Genomic DNA, 24,586 nt, shown 5'->3' with positions numbered 1-24,586 from the left:
CTGTATGTGGTGTATTCTTTCCACTCTGTGGTGTATTCTTTCCACTCTGGCACAGTGCTCTGCTGCCACCTCTGTCCATGTCAGGAACTGTCCAGAGCAGTGACAAATCCCTATAGAAAACCTCTCCTGCTCTCCAGAGTGAAGAGAGTCCACCACTTCCTGCAGCATACAGCATACAGCAGCTGATAAGTAATGGAAGACTTGAGATTTTTTTTTATATATATATAGAAGTAAACTACAATTTCTGGCACTTTCTGCCACCAATTGATTTGAAAACACTTATTTTTTTTTTCTTGTTGAACTGCCTATATTGTACCGTTTTTCACAGTTTTTTTAATTCGGTAATTTTTTACTCAAAATTGTACAAAAATAAAGGACACGTAAATTTAATATAATGTTATAAAAGTTTTTTTGTTTTCTTTTACAGCAACATAGCTGATCAAGATGACCAATTGTCTTATCGTTATCATGCGAGTACTGAAGATGACAAGATGGCGGCTACGGCCTTCGGCAGCCATCTTGTTTACTCTACTGATTTTCCTCTATTAGATCACATTGCAGTATTCTATCTTCTCGCCACTGTGGGCCTCACAGCCATGTGCTCGTTTTTTCATGGTTCTGTCATGTGATATGAATCTGGCTGAAGCTTCAGGCCACATATAAACTGTCCAGAGCAGGAGAGGTTTTCTATGGGGATTTGCTGCTGCTCTGGACAGTTCCTGACATGGACAGAGGTGGCAGCAGAGAGCACTGTGTCAGACTGGAAAGAATACACTACTTCCTGTACGACATACAGCAGCTGATAAGTACTGGAAGACTTTTTTTTTTTTTTTGCAAAATCATCTGTGACCAAACATTCTTTACGATTGTCCTAGCCTATGGTTATGGGTTATGGCTGGATGGAGACTTTGGCAATGATAGAGGTTTCACAATTAAAGCTCACCGAGTTGCTCTGTGTGGATTGTGCTGTGTCACAGCTGAGCAAAGTACATGGGGTTTAAGTTGCGACACACAATCGGCAGGTTGCAGTAATCCCACTTACTGACCTCAGCGGTGACGCAGCGATTTTCAGTCATGTGACCCCTCCTGCAGCCAAAATCGCCATGTAGCCCCATCCTGGTGTTATTGGATGAGTCCAGGCAGTTACAATGATGCAATTCACTATCCACCCTGACCCTGAACTGAGGCCGCATTCACACACATTGCAGTACTGACACGGCAGTGCAGCGTTTTCACTGAATTCATGCAGAACCGCAAGAGTACTGCATAGTGTGAGCACAGGATTAGAATCCGTAAAAGAAGGAATCTAGATAGCATTGTGATAAAATGTTATTTAACCCCTTAAGGACGGAGCCAATTTTCATTTTTTCCTCGTGTTTAAAAGGCCATAGCAGTTGCATTTTTCCACCTAGAAACCCACATGAGCCCTTATTTTTTGCGTCACTAATTGTACTTTGCAATGACAGGCTGAATTTTTGCATAAAGGACACTGCAAACCCCCCCAAAAAAATCCAATGTGTGGTGAAATTGAACAAAAAACACGATTTTTTTTAATTTAGGTTTTTTTTTTGTTTTTACGCCATTCGTCCTGGGGTAAACCTGACTTGTTATGCATGTTCCTCAAGTTGTTACGATTACAGCGATATGTAACATGTATAACTTATATTGTATCGGATGGCCTGTAAAAAATTCAAAACATTGTTAACAAATATATGTTCCTTAAAACCGCTCTATTCCCAGGCTTATAGCGCTTTTATCCTTTGGTCTATGGGGCTGTATGAGGAATCATTTTTTGCGCCATGATGTTTACTTTCTGTCGGTACCTTGATTGCGCATATGTGACTTTTTGATAATTTTTTATTACATTTTTTCTGGATTTGATGCGACCAAAAATGCGCAATTTTGCACTTTGGGATTTTTTTGTGCTGACGCCGTTTACCGTGCGAGATCAGGAATGTGATTAATTAATAGTTCGGGCAATTACGCACGCGGCGATAGCAAACATGTTTATTTATTTATTTACTTTTATTTATTTACTGACATGTCACTTCTTTCGGCGGATTGCGGAATCAGCCGGCCCATAGAATGGTGTCTATGGAGTCGGCGGAAAGGCGCGCGTCCGTGAGCACGTACAGCCGGCGGAAATCCGCGGAGTTTATCCGCGAGAATTCCGTAGTGTGAACCCACCCACAGGGTGAATCTTTGAAAGACGAAGAGATCTGCGAATTTTCGGCGAACGACCAACGACGATTTGAAAACGCATTGAAAGATCACAATGAATGATTTCTAGCGAATCTTTCAACAATAATCGTTCTGTGTAAATGCAGCGTTGTACTCTAGTCCCAAAATTATTTAACCATTCAAGGGCAAAAAATAAAATAAAAAATTCAATACACAAGAGTGGGCATAAAAAATAAATAAAAAAAAACAAAAGAAAACTCCAGCATGATCTTAGGGCCCTATTCCAGGGGATGATTATCGTTCACATAATAGTTATCGATAAACGTTCTCAAACGACCGCTATGACGAAAGACCTGAAATCGTTCATCCATTTACATGGAACGATAATGGTTACTTATGATCGTTCTTGCGGTCGTCTTGTCGTCACTACTGCGAATGACCGAACGACTTCTTATTCAATGCAAACGATTTGCGAACGAGCAACGATAAAAATAGGTCCAGGTTTTATTAAACGATCAATGATTTCTCGTTCGGTCATTAGTCGTTAACTGCTATTCAACCGAACGATTATCGTTTAGATTCGAACGATTTAACGATAATCTGAACGATAATCGTCCGGTGGAATAGGGCCCTTACTCATCAAGACGTCTAATGCTACGTTTACACGAAGCGATAATTCGCCCGATTAACAATGTCGGAGTACCGATTTTTTTTTTTCATAACGATCAGCGTAACAAACGGAAAATTCGTTTTGCGATCGCTTAAGCCTATCTCACACATTGGTTAAATCGGCGAACGACTGTTCACACAGAACGATCTGCGAATTTTTTGCGAACGATCAACGATAATTTGAGAACATGTTGAAAGATCAAAATGAACAATTTCTCGCTCGTCGTTTGATCGTTCGCTGCGTTTACACGTACGATTATCGCCCGAATTCGATCGTTATAGCGCAAATTCGCGCGATAATCGTTACATGTAAACGCAGCATAACAACCATCGTTCTGTGTAATATGGTGAACGATTTCAGAGTAACGATAAACAATCTCATTTGCGATCGTTTAAAGTTATGGTCCTTTTACACGGAACGATTATAGTTCGAATTTGCACGATAACGATCGCATTTGAGCGATAATCGTTCCGCGTAAACACTGCAAACGATCAAGTGACGAGCGAGACATCGTTCGTTTTGATCTTTCAACATGGTCTCATATCGCCGTTGGTCGTTCGCAAAAAAATTCGCAGATCGTTCCATGTAAACAGTCTTTCACCGATGTAACCTATGAGCGAGATAGGCTTAAACGATTTTTCCGTACGATATATCGTTCCGTCTAAACGCTGACCGTTATGAAAAACACATCTTTGATTCGGAATCGTTAATCGTGCGAATTATCGCTCCGTGTAAAAGTACCATAAATCGTTCAAAATCGCTCCGTGTAATAGGACCCATATCAAGACGTCTTATCTCTTCAAGTGATTCTATTTAACCCCCTAATGACCACAGGGAAGTAGCTATTAGTCCTAGGTCAGGACTTCTTGCTCAGTTAACCCCCTGCTCCCCAGGCAGTAGCAGCAGCCCCAGTAAACAAGCCAGGCCGTCACGTGACCCCAGCCTGCATGCTCTGCCCCAGCCCCTTTTTGACATGTGAGTCTCTTTAACCCCTGACTGCCCGGGGCTTCTCGCTCTGCTAAGCAGATGGGCATTGTGTGCCCCCCCCTCCCTGCTCACACTCTCACCCACGTGGTCAGGATCAACAGTTTGCTGCTCCTCTTGACACCTTGAACTTTTCCTCTTTATATTTTTTCTCTCCTTTATATATATATATATGGGGGGGGGGGGGGGTACTTAATATGCAATGATCGGTGGATGAGTGAGCAGATCAGCTCCATTACAATACCCCCCTGTGTATGGGGCAGGTTACGCCCAGCCCCCCCCCCCCCCCTTTTTCCTTCCCTTCCCCTCCTCACAATGGGAGCTCAATGCAAATCACCAGTGCGCAACTTTGCGCAAGAACTGAGCTACGATCCGGGCTGAAGTGCGGGTGGTATCGTATGCAAATCCGCTGCTGACGTTACAGATCATGTGGCTTTTGGCGTAGATTCCCCACTGATCGAGGCTTTTTTGCGCTCCGCTCCTGTGCTGGGGGGATCGGCGCTTCCCTCCGCCGCTGGATGATACATTGTTGCGGGGAACGTTCCAGCTCCCCGGGAGCCGCAGGTAAGGAAAACTTCCTGGCCGTGTGACCGAGTACGAGCGGGAGCCCCCAACACGGACACGTGACAGGTCACCGAGACCCCAACTTTAGCAGCTCCCGCGTGTTTAGTGGGTCACGGGGGGATCGGGAGCTGCGCCTGGTTATGGGCGACATTTCAAGGGGGGATCGGGGGGGTAAATAAGTTTGCTAGATGGGGGGGGGGCGGCTCGGTCAGGAGACCCCTGAAGCCGATCTACGTTTCTATCCCCCCCCCCTCTTCTCTCTATGTCGACATAAGCAACAGAAAATATGGCGTCCGCTTTCGATAGGGCGTTACGTAGAGGGAGCAGAGCGGAATAGGCGCAGGGGGAGAGCCTGGCAAAGTTTACCAGCGAGGACTCAGTGATTTTATTTATTTATTTTTTGGAAGGGGTTAAAGTGAGACCCCCCCCCCCCCCCCCCCCCCCCCCCCACCATGTAATGTTCGTCTGTGATGTGGTTGCAGAAAGCATGACGCGGTGCAGCCTCCCCCTCCTCCTCCTCTATCTGCAGGGAGGGAGAAGAGCCGAGGAGCGCAGCCACCATGGCTAGCAGAGCTGGGGAGGGGGGCACCATCACAAGGGGGGGCACCAGCACAGGGGCTCACACACAAACTTCACTCAACTACTTACAGGAGGTGGATGGGGCACAGCTGAGTTTGTCAGTTGACACAAGTGCTGTGGATTACCTAGGACTCTGGGGTGGGAGTGAACTTTAGGAATGGCGGGTGCAGGGGGGGTCGGCCATGGCGGATCTGAGCTGGGGTGGGATGCGGTGTCAGGAGCGCAAAATCTGGTCGCTATGTTTATACCGAGCTGAGGTTAGAGGTCAAACAGGGAGGGTCCGGGTATAGCCGGAATACGAGACTGTTGGGGAGTTGTAGTTTGGCAATGGTTCCGCTGTCAGGGCATGATGGGAGTTGTAGTTTTGCTGCTGTGGAGGAGGGGGGGGGGGTCTAGGTACAGTATGCGCTAAAGTATGGATTCTAGAGGCGTGTTCTTCAACCTGGGTCACTCCAGACTTTGGGAAGGTACATAGGGCATGATGGGAGTTGTAGTTGTGTCAGAGGTTGGGGAGTGATGTGTGTTTTACCTGTTGGGTAGCAGGCGGGGGGGGGGTCCAGGTGTTGTCACAATACAAATGCAAAGTGTGTCTTGGTTCTAGAGTAGTGTGACGCCCCCCCCCCCCCCAATATGTTGGGAAACTACACCTCCCATCATGCCCGCTTGTAATTTTGCAGTAGTTGGAAAGCTTACAAGGTATCCCTGCTCTGAACTGGTCTAAATCCGGTTCTTTAGAACTAAAACACTGTAATGCGGCGTTTAAAGGTTCTAGATTGATATGAATCTGTTTAGGTAGAATGATTCCAGGTGGGATCCGGGTAGTGGCACAGTGAGACATTTAAATGTATCGTTCTGTGGTTCTAGATTGAGCTATTCGGTCCGGTGGAATGATTTGAGGTTGGCATCCAGTGGTTCTAGAGAGCTGAATCTGGTTCTGTGGGATCCAGCGGTTCTAGAGTGAGCTGAATCTGGTTCTGTGGGATCCAGCGGTTCTAGAGTGAGCTGAATCTGGTTCTGTGGGATCCAGCGGTTCTAGAGTGAGCTGAATCTGGTTCTGTGGGATCCAGCGGTTCTAGAGTGAGCTGAATCTGGTTCTGTGGGATCCAGCGGTTCTAGAGTGAGCTGAATCTGGTTCTGTGGGATCCAGTGGCTCTAGAGTGAGCTGAATCTGGTTCTGTGGGATCCAGTGGTTCTAGAGTGAGCTGAATCTGGTTCTGTGGGATCCAGTGGTTCTAGAGTGAGCTGAATCTGGTCCTGTTGACCCCAGATACTCTCATGATATGACACTGAGATGTGTTATAATGTACCTAGCGCTATAACCTTTATGACATGACCCCCATTTTCTCCTCCATCATTCCTAATAATAACCGGCTGCCCCTTCTCTGCCGCTATAATGCTGGATCTGCACTTGGCGGAGAACACAAGGTGCTTGAGAAAACTCTGTAGCATCTTGTAACTTGTTCCTTGAGACCCCCCCCCCCTTTCTAATCTCATATAAATGACACTGTGAGCTCTTCCTGGAAGCCGGGGCAGCCCCCCTCACCCTGACCCCCTCAGCCCCCTCCACCTCTATTGTTACCCCCTCCCCGACCTGTTTGATCAGCAGTTGGACCCACGCTGGGAACACAAGGGTTAAATGGGTTTTGATGTTGCTTCCCCTGGTGATGGATGAGTGGAGTTGTGTTTGGGAGGAGTGCGGCCGTGTGTAGGAAGTGCAGTGGAGATGCTGCTCCACCTGACTACTTCAAAGTTGTTGGGGGGGGGGGGGGGGGCAGTGTTGTAGTCAAGTGTTTCCTGGTGGCTTTTGTTTGCTGAGTGCCGAGCTGTGGGGATCCTGGTACAGGATATAATGGCCAAGTGGTAATGTGTACACGGCTGCCTTGTCGCTCCCCTTTTGGCCAGCGTCGATGACATCACGGACGTCACTCGTGACTCATTGGTCTCTGCTTGGATTTTTCGGACACGATTGCCGAGACCAGTGATCAGCCGCATGTCTTACAAAAAAAAAAATGTTTGTGATGTCATCGCTGCAGGCACGGCAAGGGGGTCTGAAGCAGCTGCTGATTTAGGGGTGAGTAAAATTCATTCCGGCCTATATAAAAAAAATATTTAAAAAAAATTTCAGTTAACCCTTTAAGTCTTAGGGTCCTTATATGCCCAATATAGGGCCCAATCTCGTAGATCAGTGCTTGTTTAATAAGACGTGACTGAAGCCGGGTAACAGTGTAGGCCTCTCATTTTATTTTATTATTTTTTTTTTTTTTGTGGTAAGTTGACCCCTTAGCTGCCAGAAAGCAAGTCATTGTAGTTTTGCATTAGTTACGTAATGTATCATCGGGCAAACAGGCCTAGGGGTCCTGTTACATGCGCCATAGGCCTTAATCTTGTAGATTGGGGATCGTTTACTCCTATTACAGGGTGCGATCACCGAGCGCTGGATCATTCATGCCGCTCTCTGCCTCCATCGTTCCTTGTCTGTATGACGAGTACGACTGATGATTATTTTTTTTAGCTGGTCAGATTGAAGCGATCAGCCAATTACCGAGTGTGTGTTCTTTGTTATTTAGACCAGTTTTACACGTACTGCATCACAGCGGATTTCATGCTGCGAGTGAGTGTCCTGTCATTCCCTGCGGAACTCTCAGCGTGAAATCCACTACAATATGTGTGAAACTGCCCTTAAAGGGGTACTTGTAATTTACTTCTGTTAAAAATCTCAAGTCTTCCAGTACTTGCCAGCTGCTATATGTCCTACAGGAAGTGGTGTATTCTCTCCAGTCTGGCATATTGCTCTCTGCTGCCACCTCTGTCCATGTCAGGAACTGTCCAGAGCAGGAGAGGTTTTCTATGGGGATTTGCTGCTGCTCTGGACAGTTTCTGACATGGACAGAGGTGGCAGACTGAAAAGAAAACAAAATTTTCTGCAGGACACACAGCAGCTAAGTATGGGAAGACTTGAGATTTTTAAGAGATTTTTTTTAAATAGAAATAAATTACAAATCTGTATACCTTTCTGAAACCAGCTGATTTGAAAGTAAAAGATTTTCGCTGGAGTACCCCTTTAAACGGATTTTGGCCTGCTTGGCTGATGATCGGCCCTCGTATTAGGGCCCGAACATGGATGACTACCCTTGAGACATTTAGTTGTCATTAGAGATGAGCGAACCTCTAAAATACTCGGGTTCATCCGAACTCAACTGCTAAGTAGGCCTCTGGCTTTACAGGGGCAGCCATGTTAGTTATATAGGGTACATAGAATGTGTCCAGAAATACAGATTCTTGTTGCTTTGGATGTGGCCAGTATACGGATATACAGTTCTTACTGGTACAGTAGGAACTTTATATCTATATACTGGCCACATCCAAAGCAATAAGAACCTGCCTGTATTTCAGGACACACACTCTGTACCCCCTATAACTAACATGGCTGCCCCTGTAAAGCCTGCGGCCTACTTGACAGTGCCAACCTGACAAGCTACTTACTCAACATTTGTATAAGGGAACAAACGCTGAAATCCAACTAGGCCTCAGTGGCAACATCCCACAGCTGGATGACATCACTACCTGAGGTGATGTCACTATCCAGATATCACTAGGGCCTAGTCACACGATGTACAGAAACCTAGAAGACTGTTGTCAGAAATGGCCCCCCTGGTCCAACTAGTCTGCTTCTTAGTATTTCCCTTCTTAATATCTTAGGATAGATATGTCAACAGCAATGGACCCTAAATTTGGCCATAGACATACTAGCTGTTGGAGATACTTTCGATCATGTGACCCCTGATGTCTACGTAAACCTGCACTAATATTGGTCAAGTTTGTATTGGTTATTTGGTGGGGAGCACCAGGCGACACCAAAGCCCTATGACGGTGGCTTCTCTCTCAATAGAAGAATCTGGCATAGTGAGACCCAACGTATGGGATTTTTTCAACACCTTCCATCGGCAGCAGACCGATTTTTAATTTTTTGTAGTAAAGCAAGCTTGTTTACTGATGGAAGCCATTACCCCGGCCATTGCCATAATTTTGCCCGAGGCGCCTAGACCTCATGTGTTTGTTCAGAACAAAACTTATCTTATGTCTTCTGCTAAAAAAATTCCGCCTTATCTGTTTTCAGACTGTGTTACCATCAGGGACCGTGACTATAGAAGGTGCTGAGTTTTGGTATTAAACGGGAATATTTTTCGGCAAAGATTTTTTTTAAACGATCTCAAACGACCGCTATGATGAACGATCTTAATCGTTCACCCCATTACACAGGACGATGATCCTTGTGGTCGTTCTTTCGCTTGTCCTTTCCTGGCTGGGGAACTATCCTGTCCTTTCCTGACTAGGGAACGATCAAACGACACGTTATTTCACCGAACGATGTTTGAACGGTTTGTGAACTATTAACGATAAAAATAGGTCCAGATTCTATCAAACGATCAACGATTTCTCGTTGGACATTTAATTGTTGCCTGCTATTACACGTAATGATTATCGTTCAAATCCAAACGATCTAACGATTTTTTTGAACGATAATCGTCCCGTGTAATAAGGCTCTTGCGTGTCTACATGCATTTCGTTGTGGTGGACTCTTCTAACCAATTTGGTTATCCACCTCTAGTATTCGAAGCATGGACCAGATTGGAGTAAAGATGTTTGCTCTGATAAAATGTTAGTCATTCACTCATCGCAGAACTATTTTTGTGGTTAGTGAAGCGAGGTTTTGGTTCCTAGTACTGAGGACATGTTAGGCAGCCAGACCTTACCTCATGTGAAAGTCTTCGGGCTTGTGCCTCGGCCTGCCTGGCATAGTGAAAAAAAATAAATAAAACCCCTCAGTAAAGCGAGGAGAATTGGTTAGCTTCTCGGACAGTTCAGATTCCGTGTGGTTTTCCTTTAGGTGCGTCATCAGACCGGACTGGAAGCCTGTAGATTGTAGACAGTGGTTAGCTCCTCTGCAGGTTTGGACAGTGAGAGGACGAGGGGTTGTAGAAGTTTCGAGAAACCAAACTTAAGAAGGAGGTTCTGTGGCTAAACAGAAAGCTGAGCAACTGGATTAGGGCACAGTCCATGTATGTAATGTTTATTGCAGTACAATTTATAGCTTAGGTGGTTCAGGCTGACCATTTGTGATGTCCGACTAAGGGCCGTATTACATGAATTAACATTTTCCTGTAGATTGGCGTAGATGTAAAAAACGCCTATTACAAGGTTCGAGAACCATATGGGGAGGGCCATATTTATAAAGTTGGTCAGCAAATTGCGGACCTTCCTACACGGTAATATCAGCCTGTTCAGATAATCTTACATACAGCATGCTCTATTCTGGTCGTCCGGTGGCTAAAGAAGTTGGATGCAGCCCTAGGGACTCCTGGAAAACACGGATACAGCCTATGGCTATATGGATGATTTTATACCACAACTAATGGTTGTCAGGTGAAATTTCACAATGGTTAATTGTTTTTGCGAGTGTTGACTGTGTTTGAAATTTTTGTCCAATTGTTGGATGAAAGATCTTTTGTTGAGGAAGGATCATTCATCCAGGAAAGTTTCTAGAATGTTCATCCTCTGCCTGATGTCGTGTGTTGCAGGTTGGAATGACTGTAGCAGCCAAAATGGGCACTTTATGGCTGTTAGGGAAATGATTGTTCACCAGATGATCAGTAGTTGTTTAATGTGTGTGGGTACTTAGTGCCCTATTACACGGAACGATAATCGGCCCTATCCGGCTCATTATCGATCCGTGTAATAAACACAACGATCAGCCGATGACAACGATCATCGGCTGATCGTTGATATAGGTTTGGACCTATAATTGTCGGGCACCAACCGTGCATCGCTACGTGTAATAGCGGTGCGTGGCCGGCAGCTGTCTATTTCCAAACTGTATACATTACCTATCCATGCTGCAGGGCTTCTCTTGCGTTCAGCTTCTCCCCAGGTCCCGTGCACTCCAGCTTCAGAGCGGCCTGTCTGAGCTGACGCAGCCAGTGATTGGCTGAGCGGCCTGTCAGCTGAGAGAGGCCCCTCTAAAGCTGCAGTATGCGGGACCCGGGGAGAAGCAGAGCGCAAGAGGAGCCCTGCAGCATGGATAGGTAATGTATAGAGTTTAAGCAAGGGCTGCAAGGACATCAGTAACAATGTCCCTGCAGCCCTTGTTAAACGATTATCGGGCCGAGTAATAGGCCTAGTAACGAGCGCCGATCTAACAGATCAGCGCTCGTTTACAGTTATTATCGAGCCCCCATCGGCCCCTGTAATAGGACCCTTAAAGGGGTTGTCCGCTGAGCAGAAAACATCTCTTCTGGTGCTTGCTGCTTTTATTCCCCACGTATCAGAAGTTGATAAATCAACATTAATATCCTCGTCAGTGTGGTGGGAAAATAAAATAGAAATACCATGGGTATCCATAGAGTATTATTTATTGGGGAGGAAAAATTTACAAGCAATATTATATGGCCCACTATTGGGGGTATTAATCCCAACATATATGTCACCAATATCAAGGGCAGCCCTCAAAGTTTGGTATGTGTTTGCACAAGAAGATGCAGAGGATCCCACCAGATTAGCTATGAGGGCACCTATTGAGCTGTTAAACTGGGCAATGGAAGATATTGATATTACAGAATGGAAAGGAAAAGGTATTAGTTCAATTCAACAAGTGTACGTCGACAATAAACTTAAAAACTTTCCAGAGTTGCAGATGGAGTATAGTCTTAGTAGCAGAGATATGTTTCAATATTTACGAATTATCGAATTCGAATCTGAATGAACAAAAGAAGTATACCTTCCAAAATAAGGAGTGAGTGGAAGTAAGGTCCGAGAGGGAGTTGTTTTTTTCGTCCTTGACAAGCTATAAAGTACCTATACACATAGGATATCTGGGATATCCTGGGAGTTGTGAGCCCCCCATATACAATAAATGGCTGGTTCCAGTGATTTTTTTTTTTTTTCCCCTCTCGGTCTCATAGTATTTTTCCAGCCTTGGTTATGTGTTGGTTGGTGACTGTTTATACTGTTGAGTTAACACTGGAACTATAGCGTTGACCTCAGCCCATAGGGCGGTACAGATGATGGTTAACAAGTAGAGGCGAGCGCAACTCAAGCAACTTGTCCAGTTGTTTGGCATTTGATTACCATTGGATGCAGACCTAGGGAGTCTGGGAAAACATGGGTACAGCCTCTAGCCAATGGCTGTATCTATGTTTTCCCAGACTTTTTAGGGCTGCATCCAACGTCTTCAGCCTTTAGTATTAAAATGCCGAACGATTGGACTTGAGTTGCACTCTAGTCCATTGATAACAATTTGTTGACCGGTTCATCGGAAACTATTTGTGATGTAGGGTTTAAGTTGAGAAATGGTAGAAGTCCTTAAATTGTAGATGTTTGACTGCTATGATGATGCCATACACCTTCGATAACTGTTGGGTGAACGATCTTTCTAACACTCCCCATGCGTAAGTGGGGAGATGTAAGCCGCAGCCAGACAGCTCTGGCGTCTCTTTATCCCTGTGATAACTAAAGGTTCGGACAGTGAAAATCCATCATTCCTGACTCTTTTCTGTCAGTAGAGACTCGGGAGGCCCCAATACCCCTCATACTGTCGGCCACATCCTATAGGTAACCGTGTAGGTTACTATATACTCTTTGGGCTCAAGAGGTTCTTTGAAGCTTTTGAGGGTCTGGTGTGACCTCTGTTGCAAACCCTTATGGAATAGTCATCAAGCATAAAAAGTCCTTTTTGGCGCCATACGACTATTCAGTAAGCAACACCGGGTTAGAGGTCAGCTTACTTTCGCACCGTCACAAATTGAGACGCCTCCGGGATATTTTGTACAATGTTGAGTTGCATCGATGAAGAGGTCAAAAAGATGCTCTGCTGCATTGAGGTTCTAGGACTTTGACAGTATTGTTGGGTCTTAATCCGACCCTATTCACACTACGAGGTGGTGTTTTATATAACCATATAGCTCCGTCCTCCATGTTATGTTGTCTCTTCGGTGCCTTTCGTGCTCGTGACTCTTCCTCTGTCAACTTTCGTGTCCGTTCTTGCAGATGCCTTTAACCTGCCAAAAAGTCGATGACTGTGATTAATGGGCCGTTTAACTCTTTCGGCGCCGCGTTAAGAAGCCGATAACACCTGTTCAGCGGCTGCTCTTCTCCTTAGGCGTTTCCTTACGTTAAATGACGGGGCTCCGGCACTGCAGTGACTTATTAGATTCTGGGCACATTGCAGAGTTGGAGCCGTGGGAAGTTGATGCTGCAGTGTATGTCGGCGTGTAGACATTACGGGCAACGGGGAGGCCGGGGGGATTTAAAGGGATATTAAAAAGACGCCTGTTATGCTTTCCCATAAGGCCTAGAAGCGGGATATTATATAATTAAATCTAGACTGTGTTTTGTCTCTAATTATGTTGCGCCAACCTACATTTTACATGTTGCTAAAGTCTTTGCTTCTTTCGTTGGGCATGTCCGTGCAGATTGACAGGCAGATTAGCCGCAGTGCTGCGTTCACGGAAGGTAACGTCTGTGCCTGCCACCTGTCAATGAGATCACTGATCCGCTGGCCATCGGGGCACACGCCAGAATCAATCTATGGACAATGGCATCAGCTATTTATTGATGATACTATTATGGAGTGCAGCTGTCTAGCGTCGGGCGGACTGATCACATGCTGACCCAGCTGCTCGGCACAGGATCAGGTTCACGTTTGCCATGAGCGTGGTCAGGTTGGACATTGCAGCGGTCATGTTATACAGTCTGGACCAAGGATATCAAGCCGAAAGTCCGTGGGCGTGCGACTATAGGCCGCTTTTGAATATTCGTCAGCTTAAAGGGGTTGTCCAGGCTTAGAAAATATGTCTGCTTTCTTCAAGAAACAGCGCTACCCTTGTCCTTTGTGATTTTGTGATTTTGATTTGAGATGAGTTGTAATACCACACACGACCTGAGGATGGGGTGGCGCTGTTATTGCTGTGCTTTTTTATAATCTTGTATAACCCATTTAAGATAAAATCACCATGAGCTGAAATCAAAGGGCTGCTCCTCCAGAAAAGGTCTGGAGGAGTTTGGTATTGCAACGGCATCCTTTAGAACTGAATGAGGCCGAGCTTGCAATACCACGTACAACCTGTCAATAGTTGTGGCGCTGGTCTTGAAAAAAAATTATTGCGACTATCCACCCTTGACTTTGTTTTTAAGTTTGTTTTTTTTGTTTTGTTTTGTTTTTTTAAATCACAACACATCACCTTTTAAAGGGATAATCCGTTAATTTTTTTCCTTCAAATGATCCGATGTCAGAAAGTTATATGGATTTGTAATTTTCTTCTATTTAAAAATGTCCCGTCTTATCAGCTGCTGTATGTCCTGCAGGAAGTGGTGTATTCTTTCCAGTCTGACACAGTGCTCTCTGCTGCCACCTCTGTCCATGTCAGGAACTGTCCAGAGCAGTAGCAAATCCGCATAGAAAACCTCTCCTGCTCTGGACAGTTCCTGACATGGACAGAGGTGGCAGCAGAGAGCGCTGTGTCGCCATGAGCCCCATATCTGCTGCTAACTATGCACAGGAGGAGCACAAACTCCCTATCTATAGTGAAACCCGATCCATCCTATGGGATGACTGTCTATAAGAGTCTTACGTTTTCATCCTTGGCAGCGGCTCCTCTTGAGTTTAAAAATTAAAAAGTAATAAATGGAATTTTTTACTTTTTATTCTGATAAAAGCGTCGGGGCGGTGGGATAACTCTGTGTTATGACCGGGATATTATATTTATGAGATCTCTGAATTGCCCGGTATTGTGGCGGACGCACCTTGAGTCCCTGACACAGCTGGCCCCGGCGAGGCTATTATCGGCGACTACTCCACAGAACGTGTGAATGGAAAGCAGCGGTTGTTATGATTGTTGATCCGCTGATTGTATCAGACGTCTCTATTTATTCTTATGTAAACCGGGGAATTGCCGGAGACCCCATCCTGTAATCTGTTAAACAGTTCCCCCCGCCGCTCGCTGCCAGCCGCTTTATAAAAAGCAATTTGCACCGTAACATTGTCGAGGAGACGCAGCGAGCGCCGATTGGTCCTTCGCGGCTTTTGTAAGGTGTTTGTAGCCGAGCGATTATTAGAGGGTAACGTGGAGGGACGGGAACCATCGTTGTAAAATACAAATTATATTAACCCCTTCCCAGACGGGGGGGGGGAGGAGTTTCTACGCCTGAAAGTTTGCACGCCAGAACACCAGTCAGTATGTTTGTGAGGCTCGTCAATTTACGTCCTGCCGGTGACACGGAAGGTCCTGGAAAATGAAAAAAAAGGGGATAACTGCCCTGTCTTAAAGGCGTCCTTTAGTTTTAAAAGGGCTATCTAGGATAAGAATGGCTTCACACTGCATTTTTGAAATCCTTTATTTTTTATTTTTTATTTGTTTTATGCTAAAGACGGAGGAAAAAAGGGATGTATTTCTGTGCATTCATTTTTTTTTTTCCTATTGATTTCTATAAAAAAATTGGATAAAAAGACGTCTCAAAACGCTACAAATACATCCTTTACATCCAATGCATTTTTTCTTTTTGCTTAAAATGGATGAAAAAAAAGTTGCAAAAAACGCAGTGTGAACCTGGCCGAAGACGAAAAACATGGTGACTTTATTGCAAAAAAAAAAAAAAACCTGGGTTGTGTGCGGTATTACAATTCAGCTCCATTTACGTTGATGAAACTTAGCTGCAATACCGCACACTAACTGTAACAAGAGTGGCACTGTTTCGGTAGGAAAGCTGCCATGCCTTGATAATCTCTTTAAATTTTGGGTTTGGGCTTAGGACCATATTACAGGGGACGATTATCGTTGGAAAAATCATTAGATTGCTCAAAATGAAACAATAATCGTTGCGTGTAATAGCAGACAACGAATAAACGACCAACGTTTGATAGAATCTGAACCTATTTTTATCGTTGATCGTTCACACGTCGTTACGGACGATAATTGTCTTGTGTAAAGAAGGCAACAATCAGCCGTCGTGAATGTCGGCTGATCATTGCTGTCGTTTGTCTTTCAACATGTTGAAAGACAAACGACTATGATAGCAGCGACATGCTGTTGTTGCGCCGTGGAACAAGAGCGGCGGCAGCAGACCGCCGCTATCCTCTATGGGCTGCCCGGAGGATCTAGCGATCACCCGGCAGCCCCCCCTCCCCCGGCTCTCACTCACTCGCTGCCGATGCGTGTAATAGCGCCGGCGGGGAACAAGGAGCGCTGACATCGCTTGTTTGCTCCTCAACATCGCCCCGTGTAATAGGGGCTTTAGTCTAGTGAATTAGGAGGGAACATGATATACCGGGCACTGCGTATCACCAGGGGTGGCATGATTAACCCCTTATGAGACTAGAAGAAGACTCTCTTGCTCGGGGATTGTGTTACGTATTGTCGGCAGCAGAATAACCAACTCGTTTCCGCTGTGGAATTTAAAAAAAAATAATTTTTAAAAAAAGGCTCTTACTGGGATGTGTTGGAGTGTTTTTTTCCAGATCACTGGATATCGGATTAACAGATGTTTCTTATATACTGCCATAGCCTAGTAATGTTGAGATATGTGGGATGGAGCGCACCTATACAGCATGCCTGACCTTTCCCCTAGGTGGGAGGACTTCCTGTCCTGGTGTAGACTCGGCTGAGCGATCCTTGGAGGTATGCTCAGTCTTGCATGTCTCTGCAGCGCCATGAGGGAAAGGAGCAAAGTGAAGGGAGACGCCGCCTCATGTTTTCTGTGTCATCTCGTCCCTCATGATGGCCGCACTTACAGGAATGAAGAAACACACTACTATAGGAATCTACATGTATACATTTTTACTATAGCGAAAATATTCGGCTCTGTTCACACCAGTGTTTTTAGAAAATGTTCACCTGAACGTAACCTTATACTTTTACGTTGACTAGACGTCTTAGTCGCCCCTTTATATGCAGATGGGAGTACTCCCCCCTCCCCCGGTGTCCCTTTCATATGATAAGCAGGGACCATGCAGTTTTGTCTATAGGTGGGCTGTGAGGTGGGACCTCTCCCTAAATAGCTGACGCGTCTTTTGAGTGTTTCATTCACTCAAAGGGATAAAGAAGAAGCCCACCGTGACCAGAGACCCCTCCGTACAGGGTAACGTAGTCAGCATTGTTGTGATTGTATTATGGATGGTAGCCCACCTAAGTTTGTGTCCGAGGATCCACATGTTGTGAAGTCTGTGGGACTACAGGTCACTACTATGATCCTAGGCCTCATATCAATAAACAGGCCTTAACCAATATCTGTTTAACATGAAGTGGAGAGCCCCTTTAAATCCTGTATCCAGCAGGGGGGCAGCCGGTTGGGCGGTGTGTGGCTCGGTGTCGTGCAGGGAAGGCAGACGCTGGTTTAGATGGTAGATTTCTTCACTGGAATTCTTGGCCGGGTCCCTAGGCTGCATCTGTGTTGTGAGGACAGTTTTTCGCTCGATATAGAACAAGCCTGGCTTTGCTCGTCTTTGTGGGATGTGCTGCTCCCCTGCCAGGAGTGACATCACCAGATCTTCATGAGTCACCGGCTTATTTTAACAACGAGATGCAGTTTTATAGGGGTCTGGGAAAGCTGGGGGGGGGCAACAAATATGGCCGCCTCGAGTCTTGACCTGTGGAGATACCGGAGTGGATCAGTGGCCATGACCGGCTTAGTAGTATTAGCTATATATAACCTGGTTAAGATGTCTGGTTTGTGCCTTTATGATTTTATGTCATCTCCATGTTGCGATATCGTGGTTGTGTACGGGCTTCGTTTTTAACTGTTTCATAAACTACATTTACTCTTGGCTCAAATGCTGCAGATTTTACTTACCCTGGTATGTTCTGTGGTACCAGGTGAGCGGATGAGGCCCCACACTGTGCAGATATAAGTGTACGGAATCTACTAAGGATATTTTCACGTTTTTACTTAAAGGGGTAAATATAAGATAAATATCTTTCCATTGAGCTGTGCTCAGAGCCCAGTTGTAAAAAAAATGCTATACACTCTCTCTCCTCACTTCCCCACCATTGTCACAGTCTCACTGGAAGCACTTCCTTGTCTGTTGGTACAAGGACCTTTCTGCTTAGCCAATCGGTGATCCCAGCCTAAGCAGGAAGGTCCTTGTGCTGACACCCAGGAAACTGCTTGCAGCACAGACTGACACTGACTCCTCACTGTGGCATCAGGGGAGCAAGGAGGGTAAGTGGATTTTTTTTCTTTTTAAGTGAGCACAGTTAGGAAAAAATTTAATTCTCAAGAATACCCCTTTAAGCCCATACACAGTATGATTATCAGGTAGAACAGCCAGTTATCTAATGTGAACTGGGACCTCCTGACTAATGACGATGGAAAGAAAAGCATTGGGTGTGTTGGATTTTTAAGGGGTTATCCAGAAGTAGAAAAAGCACAGCTACTTAATTGCAAAAACAGCACCACCCCTGTCCTCAGGTTGTGTTTGGTATTACAGATCAGCTCCATTCACTTCAGTTGAACTGAGCTGAAAACCCAGACTGAGGACAAGTGAAGTGCTGTTTCTGGAAGAAAGCAAGTGTGTGTGTGTGTGTGTGTGTGTGTGTGTGTATATACTGTGTGTAATATATATATGTGTATGTATGTGTGATATATATAATATATATATATATATACAACCGCTCAAACCTTTTAGTCTCAGACTGTCAAGTCACCACCAGAGGAGTCTGGCAGCGGCTTTCTTCCCCCTCTCTCTATTGAAAACACATGAATGCTCAGCTGTAGGGAGCATCCATGCATATAGGTATAAAGTTTTCGACTAAGCTGTCTGTGGTTGTGATGGTTCCCTATGTCTCCCTCCTGCAGGGGGTTGGTAGGAAAGCGGCATTTCATATTCCCAAGCCCAAATCTGCCATCGATTTAGTCATCTAAAAGTTGTTCCGGTTCCACTTTAAGTCCAGTACGATCCTTAGGAGGAACAACTCTTATGGTGCGATTACACAGAGATTTATCTGACCAATTTTGGAAGCCAAAGCCAGGAATGGATTTGAAAAGAGGAGAAATCTCAGTCTTTCCTTTATGGCCTGTTCTCTTTTTATAGTCTGTCCCTGGTTTTGGCTTAAAAAATCTGTCAGATAAATCTGTCTGTGGCGGACGATCCTTTAGATATGGGTTTGACTAATATTATCGACAGCTCTGGCCTAGAGACTGTAGTGGCTGTATTACTTGTACTGTCATTTGGGTCAGTACATCCTCCCCCATAGACACAATCCTGTCAGTAGACATATATATATAGATAGAGCAGGCTTAATACGCTCCTCCTGTATATTAGTCAGTGGTAACATCCCCTCCCCCCCCAACTGCGGAAACGTTGAGTCGTGACCACTAATGCTGCCCCGAGCATCCTGGTCATGTGACCATGCTGTGCATGCGGCTCTACTGAGACAGCAGGTGGTGGCACCAGTTTGTCTCCTCGTGCCTTCACTTAATTGTGCATTTACACGACCCCCATTAACCAACAACAACCTCCACCCCTGACCTACACCGCGGCTTTACTGATTAGCACAAAAAAAAAAATAAAAGTAAAAAAAATTCCAACTTTTTAATTTCTATTTAGAATATTCCACTCGGGTTCTAACAGTCTCTCGGATTTTTGCGAGGCTGGCAAAGTGCTGGGAAAGAAAATGGCTGCTGCTTTCGTCAAGCGTCACGGATGGAGCAGATGCAGCTGAAATTCTTCTTAACCCCTTCAAGCCAGAGCTTGACCCGATGAAGAGAGAAGAGACGGTTTATGGTGGTCACGAGTAGGCGCGGCCATCAAGGGTTAACTCGTGAGGCTTCAATGAGGCCCTTTAAGAAGGAGAAGAAGAAAAAAAAAAAAAGCGTCTAATCAGTATTTTTCCACAGCCTTAAATGAAACGGCAGCATATGGTCATGCAGGCTTCTCTGGCACCGGCCGGATTTGTCATGTGGGACCTTACTGGCATTCACCGCATGAAAGCGCAGTTCAATGGTCAAGTGATTTCCTGTGCAAAGCTCAGAGTTTCTCTTTGTGGAGTTTAGTGGGTTGGATCCTTTCTGCTTGTCGCCTCTTTTGATTTTTGAGGCCGGTTTTGTGTTACGCTTTTAACTTTACAATCCGGTGATACGTTTATATGTAATCCAACACCAAACTTTTTTTTTTTTTTTTAACCTGAAATGTCACTTTCGCTTTTTCAAAGTTTTAGGAGGATTTCACACATAGCAGTTTTAGGAGAAAAGTGTTGTCATAGTACATTTCGCCATTGACTTTCAGCAATTTGGGTTTTTATTTTTGGTTTTGTTTTCCCATCAATTTTATTTCTGGTGTGTTATTTTACATACTTTGTATTGTTTTGTGTTTTTTATATATATATATATATATATATATATATATATATATATATATATATATATATATATCTCAAATTCTCAAATTCTCAAATTTAAAAGCATAACAACATACTCACCTTCACCTCTACACTGCCATTTCAGTGGCTCCAGTTTTTGCTGCTCACTTGTTGGTCCATATGATAAAGGGAACCTGTCACCTGGCACGCGGGTGCAGAGCCCGCCCACCCCCCGATGCAGCCCCGGATACTTCCCTTTCCTGCAAGTCCCGCTCCTGGTGCCATTCCCGGGACAAAGATATCCCTGTTTGAAGTGGTGCGCACGCTGCAGAGATGAGTACGACACCTGTAGAAAATGACGGCTCCTTTCATTCTCTATGGGCATCAGACTAATCTCTGCTGATTAGCATATAGCGCACGCTCCGCTTCAGGCGCCGATATCTCAGTCCCGGGACCGGTTCTAGGAGTGGGACTTGCAGGAAAGGGGCCGCACCGGGGGGTCGGGTGGGCTCTGCGCCCGCATCCCAGGTGATAGGTTGTCTTTAACCTAATTAGAATTGTGCCCTCTACTAGTAACTGGTTAAGCAGGCAGTTCCTCTAATGTAACCAGAAAGCATTAGTGAGCATCCGGGATAGAGAGGGGTGGGGGATCAGAACAGGTGAGTATGCATTTTTGAAAAATTTAAGCACCCTTGATTTGCTTGCTTATATGCAAGCAAATCAAAGTATTATATTTAAATAAAATTACATATATATAATCTCTAAACAGCGCCACCCCTGTCCTCAGGCTATGTGTGGTATTACAATTCATCTCCATTCACTTCAGTGGAACTGGGCTGCGATACTATACTCACACAACTAAAGTGGCGTTGTTTCTTGAAGAAATCTGCCATATTTTTCCAATCCTAGATAAACTCCTTTTCTCAAGGGCTTACAGCCTGTGAGGCTTGAGCTGAAGATGCCTGCCCCTCCATCCTTAGACTGATCATTTGAATATGTGCTGACTGTGAGCGTCCACTAGGATGGATGTCTCTGCGGTGAGGGTGTGGAGGTATGCCGCGCTCGCTGTTTAGTCAGTCTGATATTTGAGCTGGGTAAATAATCCGCTGCCACACGAGATACATAGCAGAGAGATTAAAATGTGACCGTCCAATCTGATCAGTGGGGGCGGCCGGGATCAAATGCCATAGAACTCCTGTAATCCGGCATCTGGTAATCCGGAAAGTCAAATTCAAATTCTATTTCTTTATCTTTTTACAATTATTGTAAAGGCTACAAATAAGTATTTTTTTTTTTTTTTTTTTGCCTATGGAATTTTTATGAAACTGAAGCCTGGTGTGGCATGTTTCCCTGTTGATTTTTCTTCGTAGGATTTCTAAAATCATAAAAATTGCCAAATTAAAGGGGTTATCCTGGGTTGGGAAAGGCATGGCAACTTTCTTGCAAAAACAGCGCCACCCCTGTCCTCAGCTTGGGTGTGGTATTACAATTCAGCGCCATTCACTTTAATGGAACAGAGGTGCAAAACCTGGACCAAACCTAAGGACAAGTGTGGTGCTGTTTCTGGAAGAAAGCAGACGTGTTTTTTTTCGAATGCCCTTTAAGACATATTATCATGCCGGATCTAGTGCGCAGTCTCCTGGCGCCATGTCACGCAACTGAGGTTTTCACGTGATAAAAGTCTATGGGACAGTCTCGCTTACATAGACATAAGGCTCTCCCTACTACTTCTACTGATCAGTCGGGATCTGACCACTCAAACCTCAAAGTTTTTGTCCATGAAGGTACACTTTAACGCCATCAGAACTTTTGACGTGAGTGGAGTTATGTATATGTATTATAAAACACAGAAAAAAAATAGATATTGTATAGGAGCCAGTTAATTCCATTTTTTTTTTCTTTTCTGTGCTGAGGGATGAACGTAGCTTCCATTGTTCTCGAGCCTAGCGCTCCACACAAACTATGTAGAGAAGCAGGAAAGACTGGGGTCACGCTTTATTGTTGCCCTCTCTTTAATGTATGTGACGGCATCCGCTTTTATGGTGGTCTTCCGTTTTCTCAGCTGAAGAGTAATCTGTGGACTGGTTGCTAGGGACAGTGCTGCCTAACAACCACATAGACAAGGCTACAGTTGCCAGGCTGTGTATCCATAGTAACGGCTAATCACATTGTTGGAGGAAGCACCAATGCGGCAGATATTTTCACACAGATTTTAGAAAACTTTTCTTTACTGAAACTCTGCTTTAAAGGAGTACTCCAGCTATTTTTTTTTCTTTCTAATCTACTGGTGTCTGTCCATGACTGGAACAGCCCAGAGCAGCAGCAAATCCCCATAGAAAACCTCTCCTGCTCTCCAGACTGGAAAGAATACACCACTTCCTGCTAGATATGCAGCAGTTGATAAGTACTGGAAGATTGGAGATTTTTTTTTTTTGAATAGAAGTAAATTACAAATCTCTGACACCAGTTGATTTGAAAGATTTTTTTTTTTTTTTGCTGGAGTACCCCTTTAAGGCTGCAACCTCTTGACTTCAATCGTTGTAATTCACACCATAGACCCTTAAAGAGGGTCATCCAGTATAAGCAAAACAGAGCTTTTTTTCTTTCGAAAACTGCGCCACCCCCGTTCTCAGGTTGTGTGTGTTGTGTTCTCTGCCTGTTTTCACGTCTATAGAACCGAACTGCAATACAACAGACAAACTAGGGACCAGGATGGCGCTGTTTCTGGTAGAAAGCTGCTATGTTTATCGAATCCTAAATTACCTGAAAATCTGTATATGGATTTGAAATTGTAAATTGTGTTTTTTTTGTTGTTTTTTTTAATATCCTTGGGAGCTTTGGGCCACTTGTATCTATTCAGTCTCTGTACGGCTCATTGCAGAAAGAGAGACCTGAGGTCATGTTCCCACGCAACGGAAAGTGACTTTAGTGGAGCTGGTGTGAAATCCTCATCCGCTACGTAAGGGTTGTGCAGTCTTCTATGCCAGGAGAACTGGAAGGTTTTTCTCCCCCCTTCTGGTTTTAATTTAATCAGTAAAGTAGCAAAAAAACAAACAAAAAAAAAACCGCTAGAAAAGACAATGTGGATACGTAATGCATGAGAAATAAGGTGAATTGGGGCAGGCGGTGGGTTTGGAGGAAGAGGAGGCTATGGGCCTTGTTTTCCCTCTTGACATGGGTTGGGGGGGGGGATTAGATTGTTTTGAGTGTTATTGGGCGGCTGCGCTCTTGCGGGGGTTTTCTGTTAGAGAATGAGCCCTTCAGACTCGGTCGACACCCGGCTTTTATGGTGCTAAGGAGTCAGGCGGCTGATTAGCACATCACAAGCCCAACAAATGGCTGAATGTGATGAAGACGGAGGGGGGGGGGGAGAGTATGTGGAGCCAACGTCTGTAGTTGGGGGTTGAGTAAAAAAAAGTAAATGAAAAATAATTTGTGCGTGGATTTATAGTGACTTGTATGTAAATCTTGACTCTGGACGGGGCCTCGGACTCCTGACACTGTATGAATCCACCTGAATGCATGGATGGCCAGTGTCCCTCAGGACCTTGTTGCCTTTTAACATTACCTATTACACCAAGTGATTAACGGCCCTTAGTCGGCCATATATATGACTGATAATCGCTTGGTGTAATAGGACCTTAAAGGGGTTATCCAGCACTACAAAAACATGGCCACTTTCCCCCTACTGTTGTCTCCAGTTTGGGCAGGGTTGTGAAACTCAGTTCCACACAATTGGAAGGGGTAAGCTGGCACCAGAGCAGTCACGTATGGGAGATTTATCAAAGTAAACTGGCTCAGTTGCCCATGAAATGTGAAATCTGATTGTTTGCTAGGGGCAACTGAGCCAGTTTCACTTTACACCATGTTTAATAAATCTCCCCCTATGTAGAGCATAGGTCCACAACCTTCAGCTTGCCAGCTGATGCAAGACTACAACTCCCATCATGCCCTAATAGGCAAAACTGTATTCAGGCATGATCAGAATTGTAGTTATGCAATAATAGCTGGAAGGCCGCAAACTGTGCATCGCAACCATAGAGGAAACCTGACCAGTCAGCCATACTGTATACATATGTGCCTGGGGTGATCAGGAAAGACACCAAAAGTTATAAAAAGTGTATGAGCACAAATGTTCTTTCAAATCAACTGAAGAGTTGTCATTTTAATTCTCTTTAAAAATCTCCAGTCTTCCAGTACTCATCCGCTGCTGTATGTCCTGCAGGAAATGGTGTATTCTTTTCAGTCTGAAGAGCAGAAG

At 44.8% G+C, this 24,586-nt stretch overlaps 1 protein-coding gene across 1 annotated transcript in view; it reads left to right on the top strand.

The window, feature by feature from the left end:
• Positions 1-4,059: 4,059 nt before the first annotated feature.
• The window catches only part of ZHX2 (zinc fingers and homeoboxes 2), a 39,953-nt gene continuing 19,426 nt past the window's right edge, over positions 4,060-24,586 (top strand). Inside the window, exon 1 of the mRNA XM_069957140.1 lies at positions 4,060-4,399. The gene's annotated coding sequence lies outside the window, so the exon portion shown is untranslated. The remainder of the gene's footprint in view (positions 4,400-24,586) is intronic.

The sequence above is a fragment of the Dendropsophus ebraccatus genome, chromosome 2, assembly GCF_027789765.1.
Source record: "Dendropsophus ebraccatus isolate aDenEbr1 chromosome 2, aDenEbr1.pat, whole genome shotgun sequence".
Lineage (NCBI taxonomy): Eukaryota > Metazoa > Chordata > Amphibia > Anura > Hylidae > Dendropsophus > Dendropsophus ebraccatus.
Note: the sequence above shows the minus strand (reverse complement) of the source record. Positions and strands in the feature narration are given on the sequence as shown.